The following is a 7,895-nucleotide window of genomic DNA, read 5'->3' on the forward strand; positions in this document are numbered from 1 at the left end:
ATAAAACAGTTCTGTACTTGTATCAAGGAGAGAGGTAGGTTGTCGTGGATTTTAAGTAGGAATCTTTATCCATGCCTGACCAAATCCAGACTTGCTTCCTACCAAAGCCCTTCAGATGCTAGTCCATTCTCAGGGGCAGGGTTTAAATGAGCTCAGGGATACACTGCAAGGGAAATCCTGAGTGTCGGCTATTCCTCAGCATAGACCATGTCTGCCTGTCCTTGCAACGTATGAAAATACGCTGCTTTGTGGGAATGTGACCATGGCCAACATCAAATAGACACATCAGCCTGTGTCCCTCCTAAAATGGCCTGATAACATGTACAGCAAGGTACTGTGCAAATACTGGGCGCAGCCAGGTAGCAGGGTGGGGATACACAATGCTGTCAGAGAGCATCCATAGACATAGCTGAAAGGGCTAACCCTGCAGCCCTGTGGCTAGGATGAAGACAAATGTAGCAGTCCCTACCACAAAGAATATTTAGTTACATTTAGGAAAACATCGGTGTGATAAAAGGATAGCATCCTGCCTCAAAACTGTGTGGTACTTATGGATAGGGTACAGTCTTGTGAGTTTGGAGAGGGCTGGATTCAGAACTCTTCAACAAAAGGAAAAATTCAACTTGGCATCCTATACATAGCACTGGCTGAAGATAAGGTAAAGGTAAAAGGGGGAAAAATGAAGAAATTGTCACCATGAGAGTAACTTTCTTGACTTTTCTGTCTAAACTATCCAGAACTGAAATGCTTCATTTTAGGTTAGCCAGACCACTGCATTAACAGAAAATGAGATTTTTTTGGAAGAGAAACAGATTTTTTTACTTTCCTTGGTTTCTCACTGATTTCTATTCCTGTGTGTAAGAGACAGCAATTTTGTTTACAAAATCCATTAACGTTTATAAATTCTCCAGAAATGTGCTTTTGTGCTTTCCTCTGTCCTGTCTGCTGTGCTTGGGAGGAGCTCATATATAGAGATAATTCATTGTCCTTCTTCAAATCTAGCCCTTAAAATTCCTCCTTGCCATAATCCCTAAAATCAACTTGACAAATGTTTGCCTACAAATATGTTATGACCACTGCCTATCATGCTGAGTAATATTTTTACAATCTTTGTCCTTCTCCATCTATCCACATCCATCAGTTGTCTTCCAGGACTATGAGCGTGTTGTGGTAGGGAACCAACTTCTGTCCATCCAAACGTTCCGCAACTGGAACAACCTTTGCACAATTCACGTCGATGGGATGGTGACACATCTTGTAAACATCTTGAAGGAAATGTAGTAAGTACATTTTTCAGTCAAGAACTAGATGATTTGCTGTCCATGAGTCTTGCAAACTCAAATGTGATTCACATACCCAGGGTTGTTGGGGGCTAAATGACTTCTGTCCTCCAGTGCGTGCTTGAACTACGTAATTTTGCCTTGAAGTGCACCTGTGTATTCCTTCTCTGTGGTGCTGTTTTGGAGAACGATACTCTGGGATTTATATTGCCGCTTTTCTCCACAATATCTGGGGACAAGATCTGGAGGAAAAAAAACGCCAACTATTTAGATACTTGACTCCTATGATGTGTTAGTGTCATCTAAATACTTTTTTGGGACTGTCCCTGAGTTCTTTATGTATAAGGTGATGAAAGAATTCAAGCGGCCTTGGATCCTTCTCTGCTCAGGGCACAGCTGGTGAAGGAAATGAGCTCTTTCGGCATTATAGGAGCTAGCTGGAGCTGGTAACGGGCACTGAGCATTTCTGTGCTGCTCTATGACTGTAGGACACGAGGTGATGGCGCTAGTGGATAATCCGTCCTCATCTGGAAATCATTATTGTTAATCAGTCTAGCTTTTGTATACTAATTACTGTTATCATATTACTTATCAAACTTTCTGTGAACTAGTTTCTGAGACTGTGTGCACGCTAAAAGTTTCAGTCAGCAACAAAGACCTTTAGGCACCATTTGTAAATGAGTGGTTAATAAACCAACATAAAAGTTTGTTAAGACAGAATGAGAGAAGCAGTCAGAGATACCCTCCAACGAAACAGAAGGTAATGTTAACAAACAGATGTTACAAAACCAAATTTCTCAGCATATTATCCTGTGGGGTGGAGAAACTCTGAAAGGACTTATTTTAAAAAGCAACTAGTAATGCCATAATTTCAGAAATCTTTTCAGCACATGTTAAATTCCCATGGACTCCCTGTTCAACTGAAGGCAAAGCTTGAAGGATTCAATAAGACAGAAGCAATTAAAACAGCAGAAAGAAATACCTAAGATTAAGTCTTTAGTTCTTTACCCAGGCTTCCCATCTTCGTATAAACACAAATCCCATGGAAAACAGTGTAACATTATTGTGGAGATTAACTAACCAAGCAGTAGCTACTTTATTTAAGCTGCTCATTATTTCAATATCCACTCATAGTGAGAGAGCAGGAATACAATTAAGAGTACTCCTTAAGGAACACTATCCACTAATGCCTGCACTATACCTTTCATTAGTATGGTATCATCCATAATAATAATGTCTTTAAAAAATCCATTAAATATTTTGGGCCCCAGTTGAACAAAAGATTAAAAAAATAAATGTTTCATTTTGAAATGCTTACAGCTAATACTTAAAATTAGTTTAATGTCTTTTTTTGTTTTGGCTTTATCCAGAAAAAAAACCCTACAGGAAACTCATAATTTAGAGCAATGAACATAGCTGCAATATCCTTGCATGATTAAAGAACATCCTGTACAATGGTATGTTGGTTTTTTCATTTGTTACTTGAGTTTTCTGCCTCAGGAATTAAAGAGGATGTTTTCTCTAATGTCACAAGATTGTAGTTCAACCATTTCATGCATACAGGTGCACAGCAAATGGGCACTGAGAAAGAATACGTCAAGTGAAATAGCTTAGTTATAAGAATTTTACAATATTTTGGCTGGTGTTGGTTAAATTTATTCTAAACTGTGGATTCTTAAACACAAAGACCAGTACTTTTTCCACAGTCAAGAGGATTTCTGTTTACATCTGTTTAAGGACAGCGGTAATCTGAAGTCCTTGTAGCAAAGAAAGAAAGATCAAGACTTTTCTGTCATGTTCCATATCCAGACTGAAACACCAAAACAACAGCTCATTGCTGTCCTTGCAACAAAACAAGGAGATGTCAACATATCTGAAAGTGTCATACACAAATCAGGGAATGGTGGTGTATCTCTTTTCAGTAAAGTAACTCTGATTAATATAGTATAAATGGTAACATAAGAGTTCATCATTTGCTTACCTAAAAGTTTTGGTAAAAAATGTTAGAAGATAATTGTGTTTCAAATTCTTCGACGTCTGTTTGGGAAGTCTTTAAGAGGTCAGGATATTAATGAAGAATTCATAAGCACATTTTCTGAAAATCAGGCACCCAGAGTCGTCCGTTGCTTTTGAAAACACCAACTCTTGTCTAAAATTACTGTTAATTTAATCAGTATTCATCTTTTGGGTGATTTAATTAGCGGATGCTTAATCTGACATATCTCATACCAGTTTGATGTTCAGAGAACAGCGATCCAGTATTTTGTAAATACTAGTTCCATACTAGATGTTTCCAAGCAAGCAGCCAAACTGAGGTAGCCCATACCATGCATATGATGTGGATGTGTGTCTGTGATGCTTTGCATTTCCTGCTAGTCATATAAGTATATTGGAACAAGTTTTCCGTTGTATTTAAAATTACAGGTTACTCTATATCGTTCCCTCTCATGATTCAGTCAGACAACAGGCTCACAGTCCAGCCTGAATACAACATGATCATATGCGGCAAATCAATTACTGGAACGTGGGAAAAAGTGTCCCTAGCTGTGGACGGTGTCTGTAGCTAGTGTCTCCATTCTGGGCATTACTACTAATGGTATCCTCTTAAAAACAGCTAGGGGTGGACGGGTTATTTCATCTATCTTTAACCATTTAATACACATCTAGTCTGAGCTACTGATCTAACTTTCTGCAATCCATGAAGTTACCTCTAACAGGCAGTTCATCTTACCTCTCTCTGAAGGCATCTTGGAGGCTCCAGTGTTTCAATACAACCTAACAACTTACTGCTGATACAATCTACTTCCAGCAACCCTTCTCACCCAGCTGGAGAGTGGTCACAGGCATCCTACCTCCTCTTATAGTCAAAGTGACCTATTTTGGTGAGATACATTGAGTCTAGCGCACTTTTTTTTTTTCCATTAACTGTAAAGTGATTTTAGTTGAGTAGCTCAGACAGAGCCATTTACTATTGGCCAAATAAGTCCTATTTCCAGCCAAAGTCTTGAAGGTTTAGTTCTCAAGGTCCATCCCTATAAAGTATATTTCCCAAGAAGTGACTGCCCCGCAGCTGGAGGCGCAGGACTTTTCTCCAGGAGTTCAAAATTTAGCATTCATATTCTATGTATGTGCCTTACCAGGCAGGTTTGTGGCTTGCTTTCTTGTTTTTACAGAAGATGAGAAACCTGTAAAAATGACATATATTTGTGGTACAATCTTGTACACAGTTTTGGTCTATGGACAACGGTTTGTTTTCCAGACCACAACAGAAGCATTCTGGAAAGCTTCATATGTGTCATTCCTGAGAGCTTTTCACCCAAGAAACTTTGTCTCTTTGTCTCTCTTAACTCCTGGTTTTGTATTCCTCCAGCTTTTACAATTAAAAAACAAAAACAACCAAAAGATCACCTAACCACTGTAATTGTGAACTACAATCTGCCTGTCTTTATTATAAGATCTGAGGCAGTCACCATCATCAACTGCAGCTACATAAAGAGCTTGATTGCTCCTTCTCTTGAGCCTGAATGGGGAGACAGCTTGGTTTTGAGGAGGTCCACTATTGTCCTCAGTGCTAAATCCCACTATTACTGCCCTGGCAACCACAAGCCCTTCAGTAAAACAACCATCTCCAGATGCACACAGCTATTTAACGTGGGGTTCAGGGTGGCACCTCTTAAAAGGTACAAACTAGCAGTCTTTATTTAGAAATTTGAATTCCTAGGCTGAATTTCAAATGAAACAAAGATATTTTCCCTTTTAGGTGTTCTGGGGATGCTATGGTGAGAGGAATGTATTTTTATGTCTTTTTTAAGGCAGGCAGTGTGTGCATTCCATGGCCCTGTGTCATCTGCAGCATTAAGCCACCTTCTTCCCTGATTTATATTAATCTTGTAAGCACCAAAACTCTGCTAACTATCCAGCCAAACTAAAAATAACCTCTGAAAATAATCCAATGTAAAAATGTTTGCCTTCCAAGAGAGAAAGCAATCTACTTTTTACAGCCCTTCTACCATGTTAAAACACTGATTAAGTTACTAGTTACTGACAGTACCAAAAAATGTAAAGAAACTAATTGCTTGTGAGCTGCTTCTGAATGATAATTAGAGAAACCTGGTGTAGGTGCAGCTTTGAACTATCAAAATGCTGTTAGACTAACACTATGGAAGAAATATACTGAGCTCTTAAGATAACAGTGTTTATGCATGGAAATTTCCCTAATGGCGTGCAAATTTATCCCTCCTTTCTTTGATTTGTGCCAAGTGTTGAACACTCATCCTGTATTTTTAAGAGTGTTCCTGATTTTGTTAATTTTTGACATGACTAATTGGAAGGTTGTATTAAGTGATCAAAAATTTGCAGAGCAAAACTAACACTAGCAGTGTGGCTGTTCATTAAATCCTACTTTCCATGTATAATTCAGCTTGAAAAAGCGTAATATTTTAACAAAATGTATACCTCAAAATAAAAAGAAGAAGAAAGAAGCATTGCAATAGTTCTACCCCATAAACCTAAACCAAAATTGGGGATGTGGGTTCATGATTTTGGAAGGCTTTTATTTTAGGAAGGGAGACTCATCTTTTTGAATGCCACTCTGTTGTCAGTGGAGAAACTGAAGGAGTCCTCCAGGTAATTCAGGACACCTGCAGAGCTTGAATTCTGGTTCATATAACTCTTAGCAGCAGCAGCAGCTCCTGATCACTGCTTACAAATGGAGCAAAGAAGTTTAGCCTCCCTATGTAAAATTAATTTCTTGGAATTAATCCCTTTGCCTGTTAAGACTTGTAACTCCCCCAGGTGTCTTTCCACTCATGTGCCAGGTAAGGAGATAGCATGTAGGGATGCAGACTTCTAGCAATATTTATTAACGGCTACATCAACCGCAAATGGTTGTTACGTGAGCTCCAAATTGATTGGAAAAGGATCACTGCATACTGTGTGTGGTATAAGGTGCTGAAATGTGGTAGCCAGCCAGCTCCTGGCACAGGAAAGAAATTTCTAGATAGGGGCCTTACCAAAGCTCTTTGGATATTTTCATTTAATACATAGGAAAAACAAAGAAAAAAGACCAGACCGTTAATGGCTTCTTTGTAATCTGTTGGTGTTGGGTTTCAAACTGCTGAGACTGTAGGAGAATAGCATTGGAGCTCTGTAGCCAAATCATAACAAGAAATGCTTTCCCTCTGTTATTTAGGAAAATAGCAGTGGCTGAGTGATCATTTCCAAAAAGAAGTGGGGTGAAGAACCTTCAGATCCTATGTCTGCCTGGTTTAATACTTGAACTCTGAAAAGCTTTCTCAATCCAATGCAATGAATTGGGAATATCTGAAAAAAAGTGCTGGTAAAGCTTGTTTACAATAGGGTTTCAGTCACTGTGTTTGAATTATATTTACTCAAATCCTCTCTGTTTGGTACGCTTGGTCTCTGACAACAACATTGACATTTAAGCACCACCTTTAAAACAAAGGTCCTACATCTTTCTGTAAGGTTTTTCTGCAATGACTGTAACAATCACTGAAATGCAGAAAGGATGTGTTTATTTCTAGGCTACCTAGTCTATTGTATGGCAGGATTAACCTATTCACTCAAGGTTTTAGAATGTAACTGTAATTTTCATCCCCTGTATTTGTCATGGACTAAATAAGGCACAATATCTGGGGTCTGTTAGCCCATGATTGGGGGGTGCAGAGCAGGTAAGGTGACTGCTTTGGTTGTAGCTCATTTTAGCATGCATATACTAAACCTGGAAGAGTCTAGAGATTAGCACAGCCCTGTGCAAGGATGACAACCATATTTATGAGTTCTTCCACATCATGGCATGTGGTAACATGATGGAGCTTGTCTGACCTCAAAGCTCAGCAGGGTTAGACCCCAAAAGTCAGTACTTGGATGGGAGACCTCTGGGTGCTGTAGGCTTCCAGCTTGACATAAAGGCGGGAAAAAAAAAATCACCCTGAGGACAATCAGTCCTTGGAAAGGGCTACCCAGAGAGGTTGTGGACTCTGTCCTTGTGAACTTTGAAAACCTGGCTGAAGAAAGCCGTGGGCAACCAGGTCTCCATTCAGTGCTGAACCTGCTTTTAGCAGGAGGCTGAACTGGATGACCTGCTGAGGTGGCATCTGTCCTGGTTTCAGCAGGGATAGAGTTAATTTCCTTCCTAGTAGCTGGTACAGTGCTCTGTTTTGGATTTAGGATGAGAACAATGTTGATAACACACCGATGTTTTAGTTGTTGCTAGGTAATGCTTACACTGGTCAAGGACTTCTCAGCTTCCCATGCTCTACCAACTGAGAAGGCTGGAGGTGCACAAGAAGCTGGGAGGGGGCACAGCCAGGACAGCTGACCCAAACTGGCCAAAGGGATATTCCATACCATGTGACGTCATGCTCAGTACATAAACTGGGGAAAACTGGCTGGGGGGGGGGGGGGGGGGCCGCTGCTCGGGGACTGGCTGGGCATCGGTCAGCGGGTGATGAGCAATTGCATTGTGCATCACTTGCTTTGTGTATTATTATTATTGTTGTTATTATCATTTTATTTCAATTATTAAACTGTTTTTATCTCAACCCATGAGTTTTTCTCACTTCTACTCTTCTAATTCTCTCCCCCATCCCACCA

Source organism: Aptenodytes patagonicus, chromosome 1 (assembly GCF_965638725.1).
Source record: "Aptenodytes patagonicus chromosome 1, bAptPat1.pri.cur, whole genome shotgun sequence".
NCBI lineage: Eukaryota > Metazoa > Chordata > Aves > Sphenisciformes > Spheniscidae > Aptenodytes > Aptenodytes patagonicus.